This window comes from Cygnus olor, chromosome 2 (assembly GCF_009769625.2).
Source record: "Cygnus olor isolate bCygOlo1 chromosome 2, bCygOlo1.pri.v2, whole genome shotgun sequence".
Lineage (NCBI taxonomy): Eukaryota > Metazoa > Chordata > Aves > Anseriformes > Anatidae > Cygnus > Cygnus olor.
This window is the reverse complement of record NC_049170.1, coordinates 125,558,074-125,574,196: the sequence shown is the minus strand read 5'-3', so window position 1 is coordinate 125,574,196 and position 16,123 is coordinate 125,558,074. Positions and strand designations below refer to the sequence as shown.

The 16,123-nt window shown below is 38.6% G+C and overlaps 1 long non-coding RNA gene across 1 annotated transcript in view; it reads left to right on the top strand.

The window, feature by feature from the left end:
* The first annotated feature begins 957 nt into the window (after positions 1–957).
* LOC121064422 overlaps positions 958–16,123 on the top strand; it is a 51,968-nt gene continuing 36,802 nt past the window's right edge. The window contains exons 1-4 of the long non-coding RNA XR_005816500.1: positions 958–1,142; positions 1,224–1,288; positions 9,048–9,118; positions 10,396–10,428. This is a non-coding gene — a long non-coding RNA (uncharacterized LOC121064422). The remainder of the gene's footprint in view (positions 1,143–1,223; positions 1,289–9,047; positions 9,119–10,395; positions 10,429–16,123) is intronic.

The following is a 16,123-nucleotide window of genomic DNA, read 5'->3' as shown; positions in this document are numbered from 1 at the left end:
ATACACGGAAAAAAAACCAACCCTATGTTATAACTGGTTCTCATTAAACTGCTAAATAGAATACTAAAAGGTAGCTTGAAATCAGGTGCATTTAATAAAGCTGTATTTGAATTGGCACACATACGGTTCCCATGTGTTTTTCAGTTTGCTAGTGTTGCAAGTTTATCATCTATGTTACCTATGCTTAAATGTTACTTCACTCCAATAAAAACAGGCATCATTTACAATTACTATCAAACATTGCTCAGTAGGTCCACGGCCAGGTTCGTTAGCTAGCCATTTCAGGCAGCATAACAAGCCCACTGCATTTGGTGGATCTTGGAAAGTGATTTATGCCTTTAGATTAGATATGGGTTTGGAGGACTAAAAAAAACAGGGGCATGAACAGGGGATTTTCTGTAGGAGATACACTTTTAGCTTGCATAGAAATATACAGAGTACTCATTTGCCACAGTTCACTTTACTTGCTAAATCTGCAGAAGTCTGTGAAAAAAAAATCCCAGTTCCACGTTGAAGAAAGCAGTATGATGTAAACTGCTGTGAGAAAGGGTGCTTTCCTGTTTCTTCACTGAAAATCCTTTGGGAGAAGACAGCAAGGAGACCTCTCCGGCAAGCCTTTTTGGTCTCCTGAGGGCTTCCTGCTGCAAGAACCTGCCCTCTCAGCAGAGGAGGGGAGGCTGTCATCCTTCCAGATCCAGGCGTTTCTGGCTCTTCAGATCCACTGTTATGAGTCAGGCAAGGGCAAGTCTCGACTCCAACACTGATCCCAAAACAGATCAGTATCCCAGCAAGACTGCACAGTATGCATTCACACCTAGACTGCCAAAACTAACCTTGGCCATAGGAATTTGGTGTCCTCGTAACTCTGGAGACATTGCATTCCTTAGATATGATAGATCTGTTGAAATATATATAGGAGTTTTACAGAAGGTTCGCCTCAAACTGTCTTTCACAGTCAGAGTCATAGCAGTGAGTGCTAGCACACCCCTCTAATTTGGGACTCCACAATACCTCCACAGTACTTTGTTTGGTTGCTTACTTGGAAACACAACAGTAGGAAACAATTTTATGCAATTTAATACGAGAAAAAGAATGAAGGAGCCAGAACTGCGTGATCATCCAGCATTCTGGACCACCATCAGGTAGTGTATGGAATACAGTTTGGCCATCTCTGCTTTACAGCAGCACAAAAGTGCAACAGGTTTTAACCTTTCACTTTTCAGGTTATGAAGCTGAAATAACTTAGTAGAAGAAAGAATCTGCAATTTAATCAATAATCATGCCCATGGTAAGACAAATTTATACATGCAAAGTCTTCAACAGTTTTTTTTTTCATTGTAATGGCTGAGATCCAGAATCTTTTTATATTCTTATTTTCTTTCCTTAGACTGAAATAAGACCAGAGGTCACTGTCACTTTTCTTTTTTCTCCCTTTTTTTTTTTTTTCTGTGCAAGAAAGTGGACACGTAGGGAAAAAAAAAAAAAAAAAAAAAAAAAAAAGAACCCTCTAAATAGGAAAAATAAATCAGAAATACCACAAAACAGGATAAACTCAGATTTTCTGAGTGATGCAGACGTTTGGAAATAAAAGCCATCTGAAACAGTAATTTAAAAAACATCGCAAGTTCTTTTGAAGTGCGATTTCTCAATGAGGAAAGCAACTTCTCTGGCTCGAGGAAGGTGCAGTGGCACCATGAAGTTCATGCAACCTTCCCAAATACTTCAGAAACCCATATAAACTCATCCAAACCAAAAAAGAAAACATAAAGCAAGATATTTGACTCACAAAGTAGCCACTAAAATGTCAGCTGGTTACAGAGTGTTCCACCTGCCAAGGCTGAAATCTAGGACAAAGATCCCAGGAGGGTCAAAATCCTGTAATCCTGACTCAGACCAAAGTCCTATTAACTCTAAAACTTCCATAGAAAATGAGTGAAAATACCTATACTATACAAAGAGACTAGAATTATATATTTTAAATTTTTATTATTATTATTTTTAATGAAAGCAACATGCTTGTGGAAGATGCCAGGCTGTTAGTCCCAGAAAATAGAAGGCAGCTATAGCTGCAGCAAGAGTAGGACTTGCTTGTTCATCAACCTGCCTTGACTTAGGGCCAGGACAAAGTTCAGTCTCCCTTCCTGCTTAAATCCTTGGCTCAGGAATTTTCGTAGCCAGCAAGGGTGTTAATTAGAGTCAACTGTCGTGTTGACACGTGTACTGGGAACAGGGAGGAGACCAGCTTCTTTGTTTTTACGACAGCATTGCACAGAAATAAGTTTTGGTTGGTTTGGTTGAATTACTTGATTAGAATTTGAGCTGATAATTTACAAGGATAGGTGCTGTATCCACTGCCAGTTCTCTAAACCATCCAGCTTTGTCCAGGATCAAATTTATATAATGGCCCAGGTTCAGCAGTGACATAAATAAGGGTATAAATTTCACACCAAGTGTAAATGAGTAATAAAGTAGTTACAAAGTGGTATGCCTGTACACTGATTTGGCATTCCATGTGTGTGCTGAAGCAATTTGGTACGCTATGGGGACAATATTCAGCCCTGGCATAAATCAATGAGACTCACATCTATTGAATACCAGAACTGAAATAGGACTCACAAACATTTCAGACCGTGTAGGAATTAGAGATTGGAAGGACATGTGAAGGGAGAAACAGTGCAGAAGGGGAAAAGAGCAGTGAAGAAAGGAGAGAGGAGGGTAGAAGGTGAACAGGACCCTGTCTGTTCTTTTTACTACTCCTTTTCTTCAGTGAGCAACTTGCCTTTTTTTTTTTTTTTTTTTTTTTTTTTGGCATCCAAACTGTGCAATAAATTGGGGAACAACTTGGGAACACTTAAAAGCCCTTTAATGATCAGTCACACCTGATGGGTAACAATCACTCAGGTCAGTTCTGAACCAGGTCCAGAGATCTCTATGGAATTTCCATCTACTCACTGAAAACAGCTTCAGGGGAGTTTGACTGCCATATATGCTTGAATCCGTAGTGTTCTAGTGGAGGTGAACTGGGCCCAATATATACACTTTTCTAGAGCTAGTTTCCTGCAGCAAGCAGATCCCAAGTGGTAAAATACAGTAATGCAAACATTCAAGTCACATGGAATGAAAGATTCTGCAAACTTGGGTCAAAATAGTGAACTACTAAGATGTAAGACTGGTAGCTGAAAGCAGGCATGGCTTTACCAGGTGGCTAAGGCAGGTCGGTTGCAACTCATTTTATCAGGCACTCTTGCATCACAAAAAAACAAAGGAGAGCTGCATGGCTTTGCCATTCCTCTATACAAACTAAGGCATTTCCTGCAGTGTTTATTATTGCACTGTGCAAGACTAGAAGAAACTAGCAAACAATGGTATATGGTATCACCTAACAGGTTCCAGATTACCCAAATAGCTTGTAAGTAGGCATGAGGGAGCAATGCAGAAGTTCTGCAAATTGTCACCATACATTTCAGACATTTATAAGCTTTCAGGTGTTGATCACAGTGGTTTGTTTATATACTATGTATGCAGTGCTAAGGCCCTCGACACTAACAGGGAACAGAAGGCAGCTTTTTTGTTATTTTGTTAGATTTTTCTCAGACTGAGCACTTGCTACCAGTTTTAGACAGCAGTTTTTGATATTTTAGTAAAAACTTATACTGATGTCACTTTTTAACAAATTTCTAGATTGCTAAGGTCTACAGACATTTTCATCATGAACAGTTGTCTCATCATGCTATATAAACATACTTGGATTATCAAAATACTGTCTGATACATTTTATAAGGTTTGCCAGAGCAGGAAACAATAAAATTCAGGATAAAGTATGGGTATGTGAGATCTTCACTGCCAGCAAGCTGTACAATTTCACTACTTTTTTTTTTTTTTGTATATCACCTTCACTTTGTTACTAAAACCAGTAGAATCTACTTAACTCTATTCAAATTGCATTTAAATTAAGTGGCACAGTTTCTGAAAATGTTTCTTCACAACATACTGAAAGGATGCTTATAATTGATGTGATAAGTGTAAATTTATTATAATTATTCACCTATTTGATCAACATCCACCCACACACTATCAGTCTTTGCTGGAAGTTTCATCTACATATACTTTGAGAAACATTTAAAGCAACAAAATGGTGTCATGTTTTGCTCCAGTGCTAAATCTCTTCTCTTCTGCACTGCTGTAGCAAATGGTAGAATAAATAAAAATTGCTCTTGGATTATTAAAATCGCCAGCCATAGGCTTCCAAAGGCCATCAGAAACGTAAAATAATAATAAATGTACATTACAGCCCATCAGCATCAACCACCAGAACACTGTTTGCTGAGAGTTATAAATACTTCCATGGCAACAGGTAAAGATTAATTACAGAGACAAAAATGACAATACTTTCCCAGTGGTATATAGATCCTTATTAATTTCTTTCTGATCCTTCCCTGAGAACAGGGAGGGTGGAAACTTCAGGGGAAGTGTGCCTGTCCAGTGGGGTATACTTAGCAGAATAAGGCCGAAGAGGTTGCCTTTACTTAAGCTCAGGACATTTCCAAGCCAGCTTCAAATATCATCCAGTGTATTTAGCTCCTGCTAGACTCATCTGAGGGCAAAGGCTGGGTTAAGAGGTAGGTTATCTAACAATCTGCTTGAATTAGACAGATCTGGGTTAAAACATGCACTGCAGTGATCACAAGCTTTTAGTTCATTAGAGCCTTAGAAAGGGCTTATGCATCAGCACACAGAGAAGTGCATGCATTGTCAGAGCTGGGTTAGGAAACGTTGCAGTTACCTTACTTCCCAGAAGGCTCCATGCATTCTTGACCTTTCTGCCACCCAGCAGTCCAAGCATTCACATAGATTCACAGAGCCAGAGGTAATCAGGGAAAGATCTCACGTGATGCCTCACTGGCTCAGTTGCAGGCTTCTGCACAGCACAAGTTCTTCTGTGCAAGAGCAGACATGAGCCCCCTGCCAATCTCACAGGTGGTATTAATAGTTAGCCATAACAGACAGAACAAGGGATAAGAAGAAATTGATTTGAATATCATTATGTTAATTGTGATACCCATGCACTTCATTCAAGATTGAAGCTTAGCAGCTGTATAAATTAGGTGTTAGCAAAGAAAATAATTTGGTGACTAACCTTGAATCTGTTGTCCTTAAGCAGACTCTATTTACCAGAGACACATTATCATTTGTTGGAAAATGTTATAAAAATGTAAGAATTAAACATTTTAAATCATATTTGCAGCTTCTTAGTAAAAATACTGCCAACCATCCAGGAAAGTTCAGGCATCCTCTTTACATCAGGCTGGGTTTACACAAGGCTAACGGTTCATTTTCCTTCACCAAACAAATTTACACACTACAGCTGTCTGGTTTCAACTTCCTGGACCATCAGCTTAGTCACCTGCTCACAGATCATGAAATTCCTTCATGTACACACTGTCCCTAAAATCAGATATTTTTCCCCTCTGCTCCCCACTCCCCACTTTACTGCAGTGGGGATTTTTTTTTTTTTTTCCAGAAGCAAATTGCTCAGGTTTACACCAAGCTTGTTCATACATGGTAGAAAGCAGTGAAGATGTGTAGGCAACAGATCAGCTTCTGAGAACATAAAGTTATGATGCCGGTGGTTGGGACCTACCAGATAAGACAACTGTCAGTCATCTGTTTGGACAACTGTTGTGCATGAAATAACTGCGAAAACACTGAAGAGCCTTTTCTTGCCACCATCTCACACAGTGTCTTTGTACACTGTGTGAGATGGTACGGTACAGATGAGATGCACTATCCAGTTTTACATTTCTGCAGTGGAGCAAGGTTTATCAAAGTCTCACAGGAATCCCTGACTCAGTTTCCCAGGATCAATCAGTAACATGTTCCAGAGAAAATCTTCTTATCTTCTCCTGGCTAGCTAGTTTCAAGCTGAGGAACAGATGGTATGATCCTTTAGGAAAATGGAAATAGATGGGCTGAGGCAAATTAGATCATTTGGGGCTATTTATCTGATGAGAATTGAAACTCTAAGATGGCATCACCTTTTCCTGAGGTGGCAGTAGTAGCAGCAGATGTGAAAATGAGGAGGTGAGTCAACAAGACCAAAAGGCACCTCTTGCTGGCAGGTACATCTTCTCTATAGCAAGCTTGTATGCCACTGGCCAGTTGACGTTGGCCTGTTCATGGGGTGTAGCTATCAAAGGAGAAATCTAGGGTGGTGCTGACAGAAGAGGGAGAAGTTTTCTTTTACAGTACCTTTCTAAGAATTATCTGCTAATAGGGTTTTGCTAATCTTTCTTGGATTCATGCTTGTAGCCACAGAAACCTAGAAATCACCACTTTCTCCTGTGACAAGGCAAAATGCAGTTCACAAATTTGTTAACAGAGGTTGGGCGATGGGTTTCATGATTCACTTATTTCAATTGCTACTGTCTAATGAATCAGTTTCCCTGAAAAGCTCCAGCCAATAAGGTCACATCACCCTTGTTGAGGGGTTCACCTCTGAAGAGCCTATTCAAGAGGTCTGTCTCCTTGTTCAATGACCTCTGCAGAGCTGGTCCTTAGCACCCACTCTAGCTGTTTGCTCTAGAGAGAGGCACCTCAGGCAGTTCCTAGTCCTTTCTCCTGGCAAGACAAAGCATATGTGCAGGTATGGGCTCAGATCTGGGAGATGGTGCAGTTGTATAACAGCTGTACTCCTTCAGAGCTAAATACCCTTGCAGAGCGCTGCAAGAACAGAGACATGTTCCTGTCAGTCCATAAACCAACAGGTACATCTGTTTGGAGCTTCTGGTTTGGCAGAATCGCCTTGCTTTTGCATTCATATGCACATATTTGTGCTGATGAAAAGGGTGGTTTAGGGGCCATACTGGATGGATCTTTTCCCCTTTGCTCTAGGAGCTTTCCCTTTCTGCCTGCCCAACATGGTAAAAGGGAAAGGGGCAGAGCCAGGTTTCTCCTAAACATTCTCCTTCCTCTCCCCACTTGTATGGAGAACTAAAACAACTAGAAAAAAAAATGAAGAAGAGGAAGAAAAGCAGTTGTCTGCTCCCCGCAGCAGGAATCACAGTGTGAACAGCCACTGAGTGACAGAGTAAGAGTAGGAGGTTGGGCTTAGCTGCCTTTATTCCTCTGTGCATGTGGCTAACAACAAAGGCCATATGCCCTGATCCTATACATCTTTAGTCTTTTAAGCAGTCTTCAGCATGCAAGTAGCTTTATTAAGCATTATTAATTATTACAGCATATGGCTGTAAAGATAAAAAAGAGAAATATCTTATCACCCCTTTAATTAAAATAGCTATAAAGCTAATTCCTTAGACAATGTTTGTAGACAGGAAGAAAGATAAATTAATATATCTTTTTCGGTGGGTGAGTTATTTGCAAGGCACTACTGATTTCTACACAAGCATTCATTCTTCATAGGGACTGACAAAAAAAAATAAAATTCGAATAATACCTGTCAAACTATGAGCTTATCTGTGAATTGTTCATTTTGACCATTCACTGTCAATGACACATGATTTATCCCATGATATATTTTCTGCTACCCCAATGGGTGAGATGTTTTATACAATAAAAACAGCTGATGAGGACTAGGACAAGTTTGTGAATGCCACCAAATGAACTGCAATTCAACAAAAGGCATGAGACAGATTCTGCTCCTATTACTCTGGTATTTCTAAGGGACTATTCAATGTAAGATTGATCAAGTTGTCAGTTACAAATGACATCAAACAAAAACCTGTGTGGCTTATTGATGAGTTTATTTGCAATGCTGTGTTTTCCATTCTTTGCATTTGCTGAAAAGCCAAGCGTATTGAAATTGCTTGACATAATGAAGGTGATTCTTTATTTACCATATTCTGGCACTGAGTAATTTTATATACATTTACAAGTAAAGCTGTAAGGTGTAGTTTGTTTCCCATTTTTCCTTCTTGGAAAAACAGAAGTCTGCATACTTCTTAGAACTCGGTCACACTACTGAGCAACAGAAATGTCTAGTGTGATTATTTCCATTTACAAAAAAAAAAAAAAAAAAAAAAAAAAAAAAAAGATAGTGGCTCAAGAAAAAAACTCCTGAAGTAGAAGAGTAATTTTATTCCATATACACATTTTGGCACAGACATACCAGATGACTAGCAAAAACAGTTGCTTAAAAATTGTGAAAATATTAAACTTATTGATAAATATAAAGGAAACTTGTTATCCTTGCACTTTAAAAAAACAGCTCACTTTGATAGAAGAAGACAGAGACCTGAACATTTTCGTAGAAGCAAATGATAAAAAAAACAAGCCTTATTTTGAAATGTGCCTCAAATTTTGGCAGAAAATACAGCTGGGCCCCCTTCAGTCTAGTCTGTTAACTAACCTCATCAGGTTGAAATCCAGCCCTTTCCTATAAGCACCAGGCTTTTGCAGTGTTTTCTCGACCCACAGTCAGCCGCCCAGCTCACTAAGTGCTTGCATATGCATAAACAGAACAAGGCATCCTTCCCCTGCCTGCCCCCTGAAAGCCTCCAACACCGAAGTAAAGGGGAACCTTTTAAGCAGGGTTTTAATTAGCACCCATTGTTCCTGGGCTAGCAGGACAGGCAGAAAGACCCTGTGATTTCAAAACTGTGATCACAGGGGGAATCTAACTTTGCAATTGAATCAGTCTGCAAACTCCACAGGGCTTGTAGACTGAAAATAAATAAATAAATAAATAGGGAGTAGACAAGGGAATTAATTACAGTGGTGTACTCACACTGCTATGTTTAGGGGTCTGAGCATCTCTCTCATATATTTTTAAGAGGAAAATAGAATCATAAAAATCCACTAGAGAATGAGATCTGGTCATACAGTCTAAACATAAAAGTGAAATTCAGCATTAAGTCTACCACTTGATCTTTAACTTGTAGCATCTGCACTACAGATGGCTACTTCTGAAGATGTCTGAAATGGCTAACTGGGAAAAGGAGATTTCAGGAGGAAGATATTCTTTGACTTTAGTAGGCTTGGCATATATTAAGCAGGGCTTTAGCTTTTAACAGATATTCTTCCACTTTCAGTTGAGATGTGCCTTTGTGATGATGCATGACATGATACATCTGTTTCAAGAAAACTAGGATGAATACCCTAGGTAAGAACTTGTACTGGATGATATCTTTTCAAATTTGAACAAGTAAAACCTGACTGACTTTTCTGTGGTTCTGTACTAGCCCAGGCATGGCTCACCACAGTCATTCTTGTGGCAGCTAGGCAATTCATCTCATCATATCAGCTACAGAAGTTTCTGAGGAGAGCTTCTCCCCGCCTTTTCATGTAGAAAATAGATGTATGTATTTGAGTAGTTCTTTAAAAAAATAGACGGAAAACAAGTAATAGAAGTGAAAGCAAACTGTACTCAAGCTCATTTAAGAGTGTCATCTATTTTATAGCTATACAGGGAAAGCAAAATTTCTATTTAAATAGAAAGATTGTAGGAAATAATGACATGAAATAACATCTCACCTTGTTATAGTTATGGTTTTGAAAAGTTAAATCTGTGCATTTGTTTTATTATTATTATTATTATTGCTACGTTTTAAGAGACATAAGTCCTCTATTTCATATGAGAGTGCATGAACTGCACCATATCAGGACAAAGAGATCCAAGTCATAGAAAAGAGCAGACTTCAAGCAGAAATTTTTATGTTAAACTTTAGAGTGAATAAAATAATTTTAAATTCTAAAATAAAAGATAGTGGGGAATAAAAAAGTGTTCTTCAAAAGTCTATTTCATGTTAATGTAAGCAGTCACTGAGGAATTATCTTTATTTTCACTGCCAAAAAATACAATAACGTTTTCTTATCAGCACAGGTTTTCTTACTGACAGCAGCTGAGATTCCCTGAGATCAAGATGGAGGAGCAGTGAAAAGGCCCACTCCAAGGAACAGATATTTATGGGCCCTTTTCAGCTGCCTAAAATCTGAACTGAATCAAAACATAGATGTAGCCAGGAGCAATTTTTGAGCTACATGCAAAGCAAACCTCTCGCTGATTTGAAGAATGCTTTTTTAATTGCATATTAAATATATCTTAAAAGTCCATGAGAGCTGGCAAGGCAAGCTTTCAGAAGCTGAGAAGTATCAAAAGTAAAATCGTGTAAGTAAAAGCAAATATCAAAAGCAAAATCAGCTTCCATGAAAATATGCATACTATTTTATTCAATTCTTCTCTCATTCAATGCACAGGACAGGCAGAGTTCAAATAATGAGTGGCTATGCAATATTTGTGCCTGCAGGCCTTATTTACTATACACAATTCATATCCTGCTTTGAAGACAGGGTTATTAAATTCCCCATGAACTTTTTCATGGCTCTGCTCACTATATTGTATCTAATGGCTTTGTGAACAAAATGAATTTATTTTTACAGGATGACTTTGAGGACAGGGACACATTGTAAGAGGTAAGTGTTACCATCATATCACAAGGAGAGAATTGAGGGTCAAAAGGCCAAAAGTATTTTGGGCATATGACTTAAACAACCAGGGCCTGATATTTTTCAAAGTATTTCACATTAAGTGACTTTGTTTACTTCAGTTCCAAAAGCGAGTACATTTTTTTTCACTGCAAATCTGCCCACATCCCTCCAGAAAGGCATTCCAAAAATGAGTGACCATCTGAAAAAATTTGGCTTCATAGTATAGCCACAAATCACAGAGCAACACAAAATTTAACCACAAGGTTCCTCTTCCCTTTCTTGCCATCCTTGCCAGATTTCCCCTTAGCAAACAAAGGAGCCCTACAAACAACAGCGCCTTTGATTATTTCCCAGTAAAGGTCTAGCTTTTCTATGCAGTGAGGATGATGCCCTGTGGGATAACAGCACAGTCGACATCATCTAGATGCATTCAGACTTAAACATCTACCCTACAGCAGGGAACTAAACTGTCAATGAATAGAGTTAAGTGCCTCCAAAGAGCAATTCTGGACACCTCAATGCAGAGGCTAACATGGGACTGTGTGACTCCCACGGGACACTCCTAGGAGCCCATTGAATCAGAGGAAGATGGAGATGCCACCTGCAAGGTGGTAGCTTATGCTGCATGAAGGAAAGAAGTTGTACAGGCAAACTACATTCTGGCATTTTTTATCTTTCTTTGCTTAGCTTAGAATTATTATGTTCTTCCAAACTGCTATTTAAAAGTCAAAACACCTTGAGAATTTACTTACACAACTCTTTTGATTAAAAATAGAAGGTTTCCATTCTGTTCTGGTATCAAAACCTGTGCTGGACATCCCCAGTGTCCAGCTTAGTACTATTGCAGTTACTTCTGGAAAACTGTCTGCTGCTATGGGATCTGCACCAGCTGGAGCATGGACAGCTGTGCTCTAGGGTGTAAGAGCTGTCTTTTGCCTGCAGACAAGTGATATGTAAAAGCACTGTAATCTCTCTAGAGAAAGGTGTGCTGAGGCATGTACAGACCTCCACCTATTCCCCACCATCTCATCCACCCTGAATCCTAGTCAGACCCAGTTACCTTAGGTCCAAATCCGTTTCCCACCCCAATTCCTCTTGTGGCATTCTTTTCCAAACAATCTCTCTCCCAATTTATTCCCTATAGACATCTCCTTCTAGTTTTTCTGTTGCTGCTCAGATGTACAAACCCTGTTACTCTTGCATTCAAACACAACACCTTCTTTTTCCATGTTGACAGGACCTGGCAGGAAATCCTTAAGAACATAGCTAAACCAGATTTGATAGCCTGAACAGCCCAAAACATTCTATTGCAATAACAGGATACATCCAACTCAAATGTAAAAATATTCTTTGGAAACTGAGCTGCCAAAAGCTTACAAAGTTTTAACTGACAGTGTTCAAACTATAATTTAAAAAGGCTTAAAAATTGGCCAGATTTGCGTAACAGAATAAGAGAGTACTTTTCTAACACAAGGCTAGCATGAGTCACTCTTACCTTGTGTCAGAAATGTGTGTTCTTTTGAATTATTCAGAATGGGATCATTGCACAGGGGCAACTGAGTGATGTTTGCCTCACAATGCCCTTCATGACAAGCATAATTATTGTGGAAAGGTAGAAAAATTTCAGCTGAAGAACATCCCATCTCTAAAGTGTGATAGCTCTAGAAAAAGGGATATCTATAATAAAGATAATAAAAATGATTCCAGCTTTCCAGTCATGGAAGAAAGACCTGGTAGGCTCTCTGGAAAAAATGGAGCATTACCAGCCTTCACCTTCCTTAAAATTTCCTTTCATTGACATTCATTATGTTGAAATTCTTCCAAAATTAAATGTTCTAAAAAAAAGTAATAATAACAATAGTAAAAGGCATTTTTGTGTACCTTTTGGTTAGCTTTGGTTTGTACAGGACGTAAGAGACTTGAACAGCAGTTCCATTTAACCTGATTAAAAAAATATTTTTCATAAAAACAAACAACAACAAAAAAACACACCTGTATCACTGGAAAGTGGAAATTGTTTGAATAATCCTAATAACTACCCTTGTAGAATATGCTGTGCATTGACTTTGACTTTTCATGCCTGAAACACAAATGTCCCTCTTTTCTTTCTGCCTTGTTTTTAATTAAATAGAATTTTCCTACCACATTGTCCAAGGCAGGGGAAATCACTTAATACTCCTGCTTCTCCTTTGGGAGAAAAAATGGTAAGGATTTTTTCATCTTTAGCTCTCTTTTACTGCAGATGGCAACACATGGTTTTACAAGTCAAGGTCACATTTAGCTAGTTGTCATGGTGAAAGAAAACACATGGGAAATTGGGCATATAGCATTTAGTTTGGCTTTCTGGGAGAAGTAACACACAAGAAACCCTGTCATGAAGAGGCTGTGCTGAGCCAACCTTTGGTGCCTTTAACAGTCATCTTTTTGGCACTCACGTCTAAACAGAAAAACGAACCTTTTCCTCTTCTCAGCTGTAAATCAATGTGTCCCTAAAGAAAATCATTAACAATTTGTATAAATGCCTGACCAGTAAATAGTAGGATTTCCATTTCAATTGTCCACAGAAAAATAGGAACTGTTTTTATAAAGTACTCGAGCAAGTCTGAAATTGTGCATTGCAACCATTTTAAAGATAAATATATCAGCAGAACTAACTCACTCAGTGCTAAGTGTTTTCTGGGAAAAATAATTACATATATATCTATGAGCTCTTAATGACTATTTTCTCCAGAGTAGGAATTGAAAGAAACTGACAAATATATGGAAAATAAAATTTCAAAACAAATCTAAACCTTCTTTATAAATATATTGAAAGAGTACTATGAAAAGCTTTCTTCGCAAAGTAGCTGAACTACCGTAGATGAGCTTCCCCTAGATAAACTCTTCTGGTAACTGCCTGTTCTATGTACAAATTTAAAAGCTGGCCTAGAGAGTGCAGGAGTAGCAGTATGAGGAAAGGGCAGCACTAGGAATCAGACGAGGAAACACCAATATATGGTTGCTGTTTGATCTTTCTCTAAAAACCATTTGAAGACATCTTAAATTGGAAAGCAAAACAGTCTGAATTTTCATTAGTGAAGTGGAGAAAAAGAACAAGTTGCTGAAAAAAGAAGTGTGATGCAGTTCACAATAAAATCCTTTCCATTTGGTATATTTTGGGTGGAAATGATGTAATCTGTCACTTCTGATTGCCAGTGGAAGCTCCCAATACCTTCCCTAAATGTAGTTTAGAATCAATTATACAAGGCACTTGGACGCATTCTGCCCTGAACAAGAGTACCACTACCTCTTCCCTCTGTTCTAGCTCATCCCTGTGGCAACTATTGCATATGTTTCCATAGAAGTCTGTGTTCAACATTTCAGAATTTTCCATCAAAAACCTAGTTGTATCTATTGAAAAATCCAGCAGCAATGTACCAGGTCTATTTTTTTTTTTCAACGTGAAAGTGGTCTTAGGAAAGAAAGATGAGTATTTATTTGCTATTAGGCCATGGGAGAAAACCATAAACAGAAAAACAAAAACAAAACAAAAAAAAACACACAAAAAAAACAAAACATAAAGCTAACGTGAATAGCTACTTCAGGTTATGGCTACTGGCAGATTTTCAGTTATGCAAATAATACTGGAGGATTCCCCCTCACTTTCCAAGCTCAGCTTCTGCCTTTGCAGACTGCTATGCCCTGCGCTTTGCTTGCTGGTCAGATAAACTCTGTCTCAGAACTGACTTGTTCCGGTGATTTTGACCCAGCTGGGTGCCCAGCTAGAAGTCTCTCCAGGACCTTATGTTCACAAGCGTAAATAGAAAACACAATCCAAGCATTTTCAAGATTATTTTGCCTAGTGCTTTCCTCCCAGGCCCTCCCATTTTGCCACTTTCCCCACAAAGGAGCACATTCCAGCTCTATGAGGAGGATTGCTCCTTCCAAATCCCTTTTGCACTTTGAATTGTCCCCCACTGTTTAAGAAACACTGATTTAAGGATAATCTTACATTATATCTATGTAGATGCATGGTAGGGATAAAGGCACCCAGATTACTGTGAGTGTTCCTTAAAAAAATAAGTCTTAGTATTACATTATGGAGCAAAGCAGAGAATGAAGAAAGTGGAACAGAAAAGCAAATACCAAGCTGCATTTTATGATGAGACTGATTCAGAAAATGCTACTTTCTAAAGCAGGCTCACAATTACGTATCCAGCTCAGTATTTTTATGTAGAAGTGATGAATCCCATGTTTGTCCCTGGGAGCAAGGAGTGTCATGACTGACCCACGGCTGTGCAGGGGATGTAACAAAGCTGATGTTCACATGAATTCACCGAGCATGCAGAGGGATACTGCAAACAATCAGTGTGCTTAAATGATAACATCTAGTGACCTCGGAGCTCCCTAAGAAGAAGAAGAAAAAGAAAAAAAAAAAAAGAGAGAACAAGGATTTCTAACAGCAGTGACAAAGTCCTTATTAATGTGTGCAGACAGTCTCGTGTGCAGTAACAAGCTTGGTGCACTGTTTTCTGACAGCAAATGTGAGAGCCATTTTGTAATGTAAAAAGGCTATGTAGTCAAGAGGAGGGAGATGGTAGCCAAGCAAAGTGCTATAAGAATTCATATTAGACTTGCAGTATTTTCTGTTATGAGCTACTCATAAGTCAGAAAAGAAGAAAGTTTGTCACATTGTCCTGTGATCACTCAGAGAAAAACTATCAGATGTATAAATATGGAGAGCAGACCAATAACTCTTGCTGGAAACAACTAAATATGTCTTCTGCTTTTGGGATACTGAACATACAAAGAATAAGGATTGGGATATCTCAGAATCCTTTATTTTGTGCCCAATACATGTAACATTGCTTGGCTACCTCATTAATTCAATGTTACAGAAAGTATAGAAAAATGTCCTGTACACAAATACAAATAGAGATATTCATTTCTACTACACTGTAGAAATCCCAGCTCTTTCCATATTTTTCATTATGCTGAAATAATGACAGAGCAGAGACAGAAGAATCATTACAACTGTGTCCACATGGTATTCCGGCACAGGCATAGATTCTCCAAGGACGATATATTTCAGGTGTTTAAGTGTGACAACACAACATAGCCTTGATATTAATTGCACCTCAGAAGTGACTATTTCTTCCAACAGCTGCAAAAGAAGATAGTTAAACCTTGTTAGCTAAATCCCAGCTCTACTTTGGATGCTAATAAAGGACACGGTATAACTGTCAGACAGTAATTCTTCCTTCTTGGAGTCAATACAGCATAAATTGCCCAGCACTGGGGCTCCAGGCTGAGGGGAAAGTGTTTGTAGGTGAAATGTGAGATCAGTGTACAGATAACTTTTCATCCTTCATTCCAGCAATACTATTTCTATATTGTAATTTGAACTATAGGTCAGGGAAGGTATCTCAACATACCATCAAGAGAAAAAAGTAAGAGAATCTGTGTTGAAAATGTAGCTGGGACAGTTTGTGGAAGAGACAAAAACATTAGGATAATGTGAACAATGAATCAGAACATGGGGTTGTGAGCACTTCTCATGGAGGGACAAGAAGTATTTGGGAAAAGGCTGCAGAAGCAGCAGATGTGTTGGGATTAAGTATACATATGTAAAGAAAGCAAAGTATGTAACTTTCTTGTTCCTGAAGCAGACATTTCAAACACTTATTAGTAAAGAAACTTC